The sequence below is a fragment of the Orcinus orca genome, chromosome 10 (genome assembly GCF_937001465.1).
Source record: "Orcinus orca chromosome 10, mOrcOrc1.1, whole genome shotgun sequence".
Classification (NCBI taxonomy): Eukaryota; Metazoa; Chordata; class Mammalia; order Artiodactyla; family Delphinidae; genus Orcinus; species Orcinus orca.
The window spans coordinates 71,836,746-71,850,386 of NC_064568.1; the positions used below are offsets into that span (position 1 = coordinate 71,836,746).

Here is a 13,641-nt window from a genome sequence, read left to right on the forward strand (position 1 = left end):
CTTAGCCAACAGGAGACACTTCCCTGGGAGACAGCCAGGAGGAGGTTAAGGCCTCCATCACAGGCCCCCGCCCTGGGAACAGTCCTTGGCTAATGACGCTGGGTAGGGACTAAAGGCAGCCCCCTTGTCTCAAGGTGGGACAACTCCACATGCCATCCGGCTCCAGAGCTCCTCGTGGGTCAAGCCGCGGCTTAGCCTCACCTGAAGTGACTTCTTGGCCCAGATTCTTCTCCTGCTCCCCTCACTCCTTCACAGCTTCTCCTGAGAGCACTCCCTCAACAAATCACACAGACTCGGGGATCCCAAAGAAGACCCCTCTTCTGGGGAACCAGAAGGGCTAGAACACAGGGCTTCTGATCTGAAATCTTCACGCTCTTAAGATAGTTCCTGGGGTGTTTGTTGTAGTGAGAACCTAGCTTTCTCCAGGATCTGTCTCCCTCTCCTCCCAGAGGAGAAGCAGGTTCTTACCACTTTCCCCTGAACCTGAGCCCCGGCCCCGCCCACAGCCCACAGCCTTTCCCCCTCCCTGCCCCCAGGCTGCCTCAGCCAACACCAGCCATCTAGCGTCCTCCTGGGCCTCCAGGATCGCCACCCAGTGGCCTGACTTGTTAAGCAGCACAGATGGCAATTAACTGCATGATACGAAAATATCCAGCCCTAATTATTTCAGGGATGAGGCCAGGGACCATAAATAAATGATGAAGAGGCTTTCCAGAGTCTCCTCAGCTGGCCCCTGCTCTAGCTTGCGGAAGGCTGGGGAGCAAGGGGGACGCTTCTCTGCACAGAGTTCAGCGGTGTGGGGTGGTGAGACAAGGGGCCATGCGGAGGGAGGCGGCGTGAATTTACCAGGGGAAGTCAGGCCACTCTTCCAGGCACGGAAATACACAACCGTTAGGGCCACTGTGCTGGTCTTGCGGACAAACAGGAAGCAAACAGCAGTGGCTCCCTGGATGTCCTCTGATGAATAATTGATTGTAGAATGCAATCTGGTGAACGAATTCCAGGAGGATCCCCAGTCACCCCCTTCTCCCACATCTGCCTCTTCCCTGTCCCATGCCAGGCTAAGGCAGGTTTTTCATGTTTCCCAAATGATTAAGTTCCCTTTGTGCCTCGCCCCGAGGTGGCCACCCTATGGGTATGCCCCTGGGGAGTCGCAGTCAGACGCCAGGAAGGATAGGCTGCAAGCTCAGATAGAGATCTGAGCCACTCAAGGGCTGCCCTTTGCTGGAACAGTGTGTCTTTTTCCAGCAACATATCACAACAAAGCCGTGGAGAGAAAGAAACAATTTGCATTCATGGATCCTTTTATGTGCCAGAGTGAATGCCAACGCGCACACACGCACAAAGGCACACACACACACCCAGGGACATACACACACAGACACATTTGAACAGATGGGGCTCCCATACTTTGAAAGCCTGAATATGAACATTGGTATTTATGGAGGGAGAGCTATTTACTTCACAAGAGGTTTTGCAACAGGGCTGCTTTAAACAGTAAAGCAACCAAACCACATTGAATAGAATTTGATTTACAAAAATTTGACTTACCTGCACATTTTCAGAAGCCCGTGCGTTGTAGGGGTGCGAATGTGTGTTTGTACATAAGTGGAACTTGTCAGGGCCTCTGGTCATCTAGTTGGGGAAGGGGCAGGCACTTCTGATGACCGGCTACGCACCGAGCCGGGTCCACACACCAGTTCCTCCTCCACCTCCAGCTGGAGAGGAAAACAAACCCTGACCCACGGCTCATCTTCAAAGAGGTTCCCCCACTGACCCCACCCCAGTGGTTGAGCCTCCCATGAGTGTTCTGAGGGGGGCAGCTAGAAAAGAGCTTATTGACTGTCTCTACCAACCCCCTCATTTATTTTCTTTCTTTCTTTTTTTTTTTTTTTTTGCAGTACGCGGGCCTCTCACTGTTGTGGCCTCTCCCGTTGCGGAGCACAGGCTCCGGACGCACAGGCTCAGCGGCCATGGCTCACGGGCCCAGCCGCTCTGCAGCATGTGGGATCCTCCCGGACCGGGGCACGAACCCGTGCCCCCTGCATCGGCAGGTGGACCCTCAACCACGGCACCACCAGGGAAGCCCTAACCCCCTCATTTGACAGATGAAAAAAATGAGGCAGTGGCCTGTCGCAAGCCCAGTGCCCACCTGACCTTGGGCCTTTAATGCCGTTATCCCAGCCATCTCCACAGTACCTGGTGAGGCCAAAAGCAATAAAGAAGGCTCCTGGGAAGTAGCCTTGCTGTCCAGTCTCCTCCAGGCTTGGGCCAGCCCCCTCACTTCTCTGCCCTCCTCCCCTCCCTGCTCCAGGTGACAGATGTGTCCTCTGAGTGTGAGCCAGCCTATGACACTCCCTTGATGAGATTAAAACTCACTCCCTGGGTAAAAACCTTACCTTTTTATTAAGACCTCACCCTTCAGAACCAGCTCCTGTGTCAACTGCTTACTGCGGGTCCCTTGTTCTGACTTCCCGTCCCTGGGTGTCCAGTCCCTCTAAGGGGAACCAGACTGTTCTGGTTCCCCTTAGAGGGACTGGACACCCAGGGACGGGAAGTCAGAACAAGGAGTAAGATTCAGTTCTCTCCTAATTTCCAGTCCAGAACTTGTCCCAGCAGAGAAACACACACGCCTCTTAAGATCTAAGCCCCTTGTCTGTAATAACAACGAGGCTGATCATAAGAGCAAACGCTTATTAAAAAGGAATAGCTGACACGTATGCACATGGCGCCTACGTGCCCGGCAGCGTTCTAAGCTCTTTACACATGTTAACTTATTTGATCATCACAACAACTCAGAAGGAAGTTCTGTCATTACCTCCCCAGAGACCCAGAGTGGTTAAGTAATTTGCTCAAGGTCACACAGCTCGTAAGCAGCCCAGGAGGGAACTGGGCCCAGGAAATGTGACTGCAGAGTCCAAGATCTCACTTCTTGAACCCTTCAGACCCGGCCCTTGCTGACATCTCTGACCTCAGATCCTACCATCCCTCCTCACCCCAGCCCTGCTACTGCTGTCCAGCTACAAACACACCATGTTCATTCCCACATAGGGCTTCTGTCTTTGCTGTCCCTTTGCCTGAAATGCTTGGCCTTCAGGCTTTCATGTCTCCTGGGACAGGCTCAGCCCGGTGACACTATCTGAAGCTGCCACCCCACCCCCCTTACCCGTCACTTACTACACATAGATGTGCTGTATTTCCTTTAGCATTTCTCACTACCTGACACGGTCTTACTTCTTGGTTTACTGTTTCTGCCACTGAGATGTAAAGTCCACAGACACAGTGACCTGGCCCTCTACTTCACCACGGTGCACCCTGCACCTGGACCAGCTTGGCCTGGCACGTAGCGGGTGCACACTGCTGCGGACTAGAGTGTGCCCACGAAGGCGTCCACGTGAGGCGCGGCCCACAGATGGCCGTGTGTGTGAGACAGTGCTCTGCAGTGTAGCACCAGCTAGAAGTGGTGAGACCAGCTTAACGTAAACGGGCTTTCTGGCAGCCGATGCTAAGAAACAGAATGCCTGAGGACTGATCTCCAATTACCCGGCCTGGAAGAAGGCAGAACAGGAAAGAGAACCCCTGTGTTAGAGCCCAAGCATCTCCACCACCCGGCCCAGGCCTTTTGTTGGTTGCCTGGAGAAATGGAAGACTTGGTTAAAAGGTGCGAGGAACTGGCCCCTCCAGAGTCCTTTGAAGGGGTGGGGACAGGAGCTGCGGTGGTCCAGTCGCTCTAGTTACTGAGTTGAGCTTCTAAATATAGCCGGGCCAGGCGTTGGGCCCTGAGGAGGAAGGTCTGAGATCAGATAGGATGGAAGGGGCACCCCTCCCCCCAGCTCCCTGCCCCCCACCTGACCACTCCCTGCCCAGGAGCAGTCTGGGGGGAGGGGATGCCATCTCTACTCTGACAAGGAGATAGGGGGAGAGAGGCCAGCAGGGACCTAAGCTTATGAATGTTCTGACCCAGGGCCTGACCCAAGCTGGGGCATTCTATTCTGGACAACAGGTGTTTGGGAAACGTAGGATCACACACCCGTGTGTGGTCTATGGAGGTACCGCCAAACTCAGGCGGATGTGACCCTTGCTCTGTGGCACTCGGGCCTTGCCAACTTCAGCACTGCTCCAAGCCCTCGTCTGTGTGTGTGGTGATTCATACAGTAGGAGAATACCCAACCCCCGTCTACCGTATGGCTGAAGGCCAGTACGTTAAATACGATGCCTTCCCAGAATGGAGGCGTGGATATGGAGGGGGGAGAAAACTCCAAAGCCACCATGAGTGGCATGAGGCAGGAGTAGTCCTCATTGGCCTGGCAGAAAGCCAAAGCCTCTGCTTCCGCAGAGAATGTCCCAGGAGTCCTGTACTGAATGGGAAGGGCTGGGCACAGCTCTCCACAGCAGGGGGCTTGCAGAGCCCAGGGACATTTAGCAAGCCCAGGTGTGCACCTCTGTACCCACCCTGCCCGTGGTGCCAACATGCCCCATGTCCTTGTCTTTCGGTCACTCTGGCCTCTGGGGGTCCTGGTGTCCCTTCCCCCCACGTGATGTTCCCCCCGGACTGTCAGGGAGCCAGGAAGCCTTGGCTGGAAGTAGGTAGCTGGTTGCAGGGACGGTGCAGAGGGCGCCCAGTCTCGTGGCCCAAGATTCTCCCTATCAGAGCGTCAGCATCAATCATCCTGCCCCACACCCACCAGCAAGGGACCTCGTCTATAAAAGGGGACAATAACGCCCTCTTCAGAGAGCTGTTATGAAGGCAAAATGAGAAAGGACAGTGAGGCACCCAGCACAGTGTGTCAATCCAAACAACAAAGAGGCATGTGGGCATCCACCGTGACTCTCTTCTCTGGACTCTCTTTGGAGAGTGTAAGTTGGCCTTTCCCATGAGAAGATGTGGTCAAAGTTTGTTATTGCTTTCTACCATCTTGAACTGCCCAAGACAACTGTCTTCTCCACTCCTACCTCCAGTGGAACTCCCACCACCCCCCGGGCACTCCCCATGCTGGTACCAGCTGCCCCACAGGCCAGGGCTCAGTTGATCAGTGGACATTGGAACTGGGTGCCCTCTCCCTTAACCCCACTGGTTTACGCAGGGCCGGGGGAGCTGGCAAGGAGCCTCCTCCAGGGACCTCCTTCCACTGCCCTCGGCTATTGCCCAAGGCTCCACCTTGGGTCTCCCTACCCAGGCAGGGGATGTGCTGTTTGCAGGCCCGCCCCAAAGCCTCTCTTGAGCCCCTTCTCCTTTCTCAGGTGAGGGTTCTCAGGACTGCTCAGAAGGCAAGACTGGGATGTGAGCTGGAATCCTAGTATGAGGAAAACATGGCCCCTCCCATCATCCCTGCTCCCCGCCTCCCCTCCCTGACCACGGCTCCGCTCTGCCCCTCCACTTACATCCGAGTGAAATCAAGTCTTCACATGGCCAGGTCTCTGCTCCTCGGCCACGTGTCCTGGAGCACCAGTCTGCCTCGAAGCCGACTCCAGGACGTCTGCTTCACCCACGGCCGAGGGGCCCCACCATCACCCAGGCTCCAACAGAGTCCCTCTTGCATCAGGCTGGGATGAACAGGTTCCTTTAAGAGAGTGTTTTATACCTCATTCTTTACTGTTTGAGGTGGTGCATGGAGCGATGAAGTTAGGACAAGAGTCTACCCTTACCTTCTATCCCAACAGGTGGACTGAGTTCGGGAAAGAAGAGAGATGAGAATTACAGGGAAAGGCCCTGGTCCCCGGCTGCCTCACTACCCACTACTCGAGGGACCCCCCCCCTCGAGTAGTGATCACTTCCTGTGGCCTCAACAGCTCTAGAGCAGAGCCCGCATCGCTTGGAGGAGTGGGACCACCTTCCTGCGTGTGGTTACGTTTTGTGGAGGGTGTTCTGTTAACATGAAGGAATGGGCTCCCCACCGGTGCCAGGTACTGGGCAAGGCTGGGGGCAGGGTGGGGCAGTGTTCTTCACCGGTGTGGTTTCTTGGTGATCGCTAAGGAACAACTGTGTGAGACGATGACTCCCAGGTGACAGATGAATGTGGCAGCAGTGCTGACCACATCTGGGGAGACGTGATCCACAGGGAATCAGGGCCCTGTGCTTGTGAGGTGTACTCTGGAGTGATATCAGGAGCTCTTTGGGGACTTTTAGTTGATACTGGGACAGGGGGGCCCATTTCCTCCTGGGTCTGGGGGAGTGGGCCACCATCTCCACCCCCTGTGCCCATCTGCCCTTTTGTCCTTCCCTTCGTGGGGTGAGAGCATGGCAAACACCACAGAAAGTGTTCCAGTCCAGTTCCTCACCCAGAGCCGGTTTTCTTGTTCAGATGGTGATGACAGGCCACCCTGGGTGCCGAATCTGTCTGCGCTCAGGGTCCAAGAGGACAAGAGAATGGATCTGGTTGGCCAGGGCTGCCTGAGGGGGGTCGGCACAGACCTCCTCTCCCGGTCCCTGGGTGGATTCTGAAATTCAACATGCCCATCGTTAGTCAGGATGGTGTCAGTACTCCTTGGCACAAATATGGATCAGAGAATTCTAATATCAGGTAAGGGAGACTAAGCTGGATGGCCTCGGAGGCACTTAGCGTGCCAGTCCAGTGATTCTAGAACCCAGTATACCCAATATTGTCATTGATATGATGTAACTGATCACAGTGTGTTCATGGTACATATTATAAATATGATGGAGGTTGTTAGCCTTCCATTTCTCCAGTTCTGGGTGTTATGGATTTAACTACTCAGTGCTTCTCAGTTTATAAATGCACAGCTGCCTGAGCTCGATCTTCCTCTGAGGCCAATTTACCAATTAAAGAACTGAGGCTGAAAACTAAAGGCTCCCCGCCTTACTCATGAAGAGACGGGAGTCCCCTCACTGTTCTCTCCTGCCCACTGTCCTTTGGCCCACTGTCTGCTCCTCCCACAAGCCCACAGGACCACGTCCCCCCAAACTTTAATGCCAGAGTTTGCTCCCTCAGGCCTCCTCTTCCTCAGAAACAACCATCAGTCTTAACTGACTCCTGGTTGGACTCAGAGCAACTCTCTTCCCCTTCGAAGGCCTCAGTCGCTTTCTCTGATAAGTGAGGCACGCGGGTCTGCAGACCTCGAAGAGTGCCATGAATCCTCAGCTGAGAGCCACCTTGCACCAGGCAGTCCTCTGGCCAGTCCATCCTTTCCCAGGCCGGGCATTCCTGATACAAGGGGACCAGAGAGGGCTGCATGAGAAGCACACCTGTCCTTGTCAACCAGAGACGGTTCCTTAGGGAGACTTGTGAAGACCTCATGGGCCCGGGCCTAAGTGCTTTCACATCTCACCACAAGGGGCAGAGCATCTTGTACTCAGCAAGTCACTGAATGAGAATTGTTCTGATTTCTAGGCTCCTGCACAGGGCTGCTGGCCTCTGTCTTCTTAAAGTTCACGGCCCAGGTGTTAGGAGTCAGGACTTTAGGAATTAAGGAACTGTCTAGGTTTCATATCAATTCCAACACAGGAAAATGTGTTTATTGAAGGCTTCCTCAGCCCTGTCACTCCCCAGGACTGTGACCTTGGACATAGAGGTTTGTTTAACCTCTCTGTGCCTCAGTTTGCTCATCTGGAACATGGATATCCTACCCCACGTCACGGGCTTACTGAGGGTTAACTGGCAGAGCACATGTGCAAAGAAGCACAAGCTTCTCCCTTCTCTACTCACAAAGCCCTTTCTGCATTGTTAAGAACTTTCCTTTTCACGGAGCCTCAGAACAGTCAAGGAAGGTCAGCAGGGGCCCCACCTCTTGGGCTTCTGTCTTTCATCACAGATGCCAGGGCTTGGCCCATCCAAGTGCCCCGGGAGGCTAGACCTTGGCGTTCCTCCTCTGCTCCCCTTTCCCTGACCTCCAGCTTAGCCCCACTCCCCATACGCAGGAGTCACAGCCGACCCAGGGATCGTGACGGTTTTTAAAAGACCGGTGGCTCATTATTTCCTCCCTCTGCACTTTGGTCCCGTGGGCTGGGGTCAGCTCATTTGAGGTCAGGACCTGGGTTGGGGTGATGGGTAGAGCTCCGCCACAGAATATTTATAGCGGAGTCTGGAGCCAGGCTTCTTAACTTGTCCCAGATGTGACAGCTGTTGTGTCCCCAAGAACATGTGTATCTCCACACCCACCGATCCAGGTTAAAAACTGACAGGTAAGAGCGATAGGTATCAGGAGCCCTGAGGTGCCCAACAGGGGGGACACAGCCCCCGAAGCAGGAAGAAAGAGCACCCTGAGGCCAGAGCACAGGCTCCCCTTCCTCAGAGGGCTGGCCGCTGCCTTTGTATGTTGACAGACACATTGGCTGCCACTCCCACTCCTGCCACGGACTCCCTAGTGGCTGGGACATGAGCATGGAGAAAAAAGGAAAAATCGGGGTGCCTCCCCATGTTCTGAGTTTTAGGAGTCCCCTCTTTCACTGGTCTAACCAGAACCAGGGGGTCTCTTCTGCATCTCTCTCTCTGTGTCTCTGCACCTAGCACTCACTTCTGGGTTTCAGGCTGTGCTGAGTTCTGCTCAGGGGAGGCCCAAGGGAAAAACAGGCTCAATTCACCCCCAGTTCAGTGGTACTTGGAATCCTGGTGCCTCTTACCCCCCAATTCACTTGCTGGTACTTACTGTTCAGAGACTTCAAATAGCTGTTCCGTACACCCTGCTCAGGTTTTATAGTCAGTGGGAGACAGAGGCTGCCATGGGTTTACTGCATCTCTCCTGGAACTGGAACACAGTAAGATTTTAAAGCCCCACCAAGCTATAAAACACCTGGTCCTTCTCCTCTCTCCAGGAAGAAGGAGACAAGTCCTGGCTGACTGTCACATTGTCCTCCATCCCCATATGAAAACACAATCACACCTATTCACTTATTCATTCCTCTCACAGATATTTCTTGAGCACCGGTTCTGTGCTGGGCCACTTCTAGACACCGAGAATTCAGCAATTAAGAGACAGACAAAGCCACTGTCAGGCAAGGCAGTCAGAATATAAACAAATAATTAAATATATCCTGTGTAGGCGATAAGTACTATTGTGAAAAATAAAAGAAGGTAAAAGGATGGGAATGCTTCTTTACAAAGGGTGGACAGGCAGAGCCTCTTTGAATAGGTAATGAAATCTAAGGAGAAAGTAGAAAAAAGTGAGTTCTCTAAATATCTGAGACAGAAGTATTCCAGGAAGAAGAAACTGTCAGGGCCCTTTGAAGACAGAGAAAGCACGTCCGTTCGGCAGGCCTGAGGAACAGCAAGGGGGCCTGTGTAAGCGGGGAGCACAGGGCAAGGAGGGACGCTGTTGAGGATGAGGTCAGAGGTTGGTGGGGGGTGGGGCAGATCACATGTAACCATGTAGGTCATTGTTAGGACGCTGGGGAACAGGGAGTTTGACACGGAGAAGTGGCATTGCCTGACTTCTAATTTAAAAGGATGGGACTTCCCTGGTGGTCCAGTGGTTAAGACTCCGCCTTCCAATGCAGGGGGTGCAGGTTTGATCCCTGGTGGGGGAGCTAAGATCCCACATGCCTCACGACCAAAAAACCAAACCATGAAACAGAAGCAATATTGTAACAAATTCAATAAAGACTTTAAAAATGGTCCACATAAAAAAAAGGTCTTTAAAATTTTTTTTTAAAGGATCAGTTGACTGCTCTTTTGAGAATAGACTTGGGCAGGAGAGTGGGGGGCCAAGAGGGAAGCAGAGGAATCATCTAGAAGACCACGAAATAATTCAGGAGAGAGAACACCGTGGATTGGTCCAGGGCGATTCAGATGGAGGAAGTTAGAAATGGTTGGGTTCTTAATATATTGATATGTTGAAGGTAGCGTGGACAAGAGCTACTGACAGTGAGCGTCCAGATGGAGAGAGAAGATGAACGGTCAACTTGGCGTTGCTCTGGAGACCGTTTGGCAATCACCCTGCTGACCCAGGAATCTCCGGCTCAACGTCCCTGACATGATATTCAGCCACTTAATGCACACTCCTGGGGAGAGAGGATCCACCACCTCACACAACGGCCTCACGCAGTGCTTGAAAGTTCTTTCTTTTTTTTTTTTTTTTTGCGGTACTCGGGGCCTCTCACTGTTGTGGCCACTCCCGTTGCAGAGAACTGGCTCCAGACGCGCAGGCTCAGCAGCCATGGCTCACGGGACCAGCCGCTCCGCGGCATGTGGGATCTTCCCGGACTGGGGCACGAACCCGTGTCCCCTGCATCGGCAGGCGGACTCTCAACCACTGCGCCACCAGGGAAGCCTGAAAGTTCTTTCTTATACTCAAAGGCTACATCTGTGCTTTCTCTCACTGCTCCTAAAGCAATATAGGGCAGGTCTCCAACACCTCCCTCACACAGTCCTCCAGATTGTCTGATTTCTCTCTCGGTTCGCATCCCCCATCAATGCCATTTTCAGTTGCTCTGGACATGAACACATTCCAGAAGGAAGTAGCTCTGGGTGCTCCACTTCCTTCCTCGGTAGAAGGGCCAGGGACTGATTGTTCTCTGAGGTCCTTCTAGAACATCATTCACAGATTATGGTAAATGATTTGCATTCAGACCACAAATTTAAATTTGGCAAATTCACTCAACCCTTACCCTTTTTCAGGTGGGAGAAATTAGAGAGTTAGCTTAGATCTTGCTTCTTACCACTGAGAAAGCCAAAGCCATTAGAAGAGCATCTCCTTAGGTACCACCTGTCAGCATCCATGTCCACACCCCCTGCTTTCCTTCCCATTACAAAAATGGACTATCTGTGCTCCTATCTAAATTCAGCCCCTCCACTTTACTGCTATATTCCACCCCTTCTCTCATGTTCAAGAACACTGGTGACCTGAGAGTTGGAGGGAACAATGGAATAGAACTAATATTTTTAAAATAAAATTTAAGAATCCTTTATAGAAATAAAAGAAAGCCTAAATTTATGTAAGAGCTAACCATGTGTCTGGGAAAATTGAGAATGATCAACTCAGAGACACAGCCTAAAAAATGATTAGACTTTAAAGACAAAGAAATCATACTCAAGGACTCCAGGCACAATACTCGTAATACCTACAAGAGTATGAAAATTATATTGGCATCAGGATATTTAAGAACAACCTGCAAAGCAAGGCAAGAATGGAACGTTATTTTCAGGTAACCAAAAGAAAGGAAACAAATTGTGAGCCAAGGACTTTATATGCAACAAAGCCATCATCTAATTACCAAGACTATAGAAAAATAAATTATATACACAACGAGTAGGGCTTCCCTGGTGGCGCAGTGGTTGAGAGTTCGCCTGCCGATGCAGGGGACGCGGGTTCGGGCCCCGGGCTGGGAAGATCCCACATGCCGCGGAGCAGCTGGGCCCGTGAGCCATGGCCGCTGAGCCTGTGCATCTGGAGCCTGTGCTCCGCGATGAGAGAGGCCACAACAGTGAGAGGCCTGCGTACCACAAAAAAAAAAGAAAAAGAGTAAAAGAATCTGTGCAAATGAGCCCTTCATGGATAACCTGCTAGAGGATGAATTCTATCCAATCAAGAGATGATGGGGGAAACTTTGGCAAAAGAATGATGGAGGATGTAATGTATTTAAAGTGTATTTATTTATTATTATTATTTTATTTTGCGGAGGTTCCTTAAAAAACTACAAATAGAACTACCATACGACCCAGCCATCCCACTACTGGGCATATACCCTGATTATACATTTTATATGGTTTGAAATTTAGAATCATGTTAATATTTCACATATTCAAAGAATAAAATGGAATCAACATGAGGGAAAAGATACTTACATCATCTCTAAGTATCTGCCAACAAATTACTTACTAATTCCAAAAGAAAAAAGTAACAACTTTACAATGGTGAAATCTGGCTTAAAAACATTTTGATGAAGTGATGAACATTAGCCTAACCAACAATGAGACAAACCAACATCATGGCCCCCTATTATTTCACTGACAAGGACAAGATTCACTTAGAGTTTTTGCCAAGGATGCACTAGCTGAATCCAATCTACGTGTAATACAATACAAAAGAAGAGGGAACTGTTCCAGATTAAAGAGACATGACAACTAAATGCAGAATGATGCTGAACTGAATTCTGGGCTGGAAAACATAATTGGTACAAAGGACGCTACCTGAATAATAGAAGAAATTAGAATATAAATAGAATATAAATTGATTAAATACTAGTATTGTATAGATGTTAACTTTCCTGATTGTTAATGATACCGAGCTCATAGGACAGAATTTCCTTCTACTTAGAAAAAAAATAACTATGGAAGAGTAAACAGGCATGATGAAATGTAAATTACTAGTAAATGAGAGAGAGAGAGAGAGAGAATGATAAAGCAAATACAGTAAAATGTTAACCATGAATAGATCTAAGTAAGCAAATATAGGAATTCATGTACTATTCTTGGAACTTTTCTATAAATTGGCAACTAAAACAAAATAAATGTTAAAAAATTGTATTCACACCTCTCCTATAGCAGCCCTTATACCCATTAAGTACCCCAATTTCTATATTCCATAACACTTAAGTTCTAATATCAAATATATAGTATGTTTATCATGAATCTCCCTCCATAAAAATACGAGTTCTCAGGGACAGGAACATTTGCAATTTTGTACAACGAGGTAATCCTGTTTCTAGAACTGTACCTAGCATTTCGTAGATGTAACATAGATATTCTTCAGTGAATGAATAAATGTATAATTGGTTAAAATAGGCTCTAGGGTCACATGAGTCAAATCCTTGCTCTTAGTGTTCCTTGATACAACATGGGCAAGTTACTGAACCTCTCAGGAGCTTAGCTCCTAATAAGTATTTACTTCAATACTTATTGAGGAGAGTGACATGAGGATATGAGGAGAATGACATCCGCAAAAATTGTGCAGTAGGAACAAACTCCAAAAGTTTGTTCTCCACAAAAGCAATAAATAAACTGGCAAAAACTGTGAGAATCAACTTTTTTCAGAACTCTGGAATCGAATCAAAATTTACCACAAGCAGAGAAATGATTAAATGATTAAGAAAAAAAAAACAGATGAGTCTAGATAAGAGAGCTTTGTGACATTTTAACTTACCCTGATACCATCTCCCACTTCCCAGCTTGCAGTGGCATGAAGACAACAGCTGGCATTCCTAGTATGTACCTGGAACCAGAGGGAGCAGAACAGACTTTATTCTCAAACAAATGTAGTTTTTTTCTGACCTGTCTGGTGGCTCCTTGAAGAACCCTCTCAAATGGCTTGCTTTACTTCACCTCACTCAGAACATTCCCAGGGTGGAAGCAGCTACCCAGGGAAAATTTGTTCAAAACATTTAAAGGCAAATATATTAGCTTTTGCTTCCTGAGACCGGGAATAACGGTTGGGGAAAACAATAGACTAACCTAAAAGTTTGGGAGGAAAGGCTGGGAAATGAGATGATTTGGGGAATAAGGATTTTGAAATGCAGTCACATATTTCTGGGAATCTAGAAGGCCATGCACCTATTCAGGGCTGGGCGTATGCTAAGAAAAGACCTGAGAAGGCCCTAGGTTCTTACCTCTGGCTGAATCCAGGCTCTGTAGGAGCAGGGAGTGAAGGCTTAGGGGGAGTTGTAGTCTGCTTAGCTGAGTGCTGGAATGCATGTCCCAACACACACACACATACACACGCACATGCACACACAGAGTCCATCTGCAAAGA

The 13,641-nt window shown here is 50.0% G+C and overlaps 1 long non-coding RNA gene across 1 annotated transcript; it reads right to left on the minus strand.

Annotated features, from left to right (window-relative positions):
• Positions 1-1,263: 1,263 nt before the first annotated feature.
• Positions 1,264-13,292, minus strand: LOC125965587 (uncharacterized). Its single transcript, XR_007479649.1, has 4 exons — positions 13,036-13,292; positions 8,605-8,703; positions 6,280-6,438; positions 1,264-1,718 (listed from the first exon to the last, which is right to left on the minus strand). It is a non-coding gene; the product is annotated as an uncharacterized LOC125965587 (long non-coding RNA).
• Between the last annotated feature and the right edge of the window lie 349 nt (positions 13,293-13,641).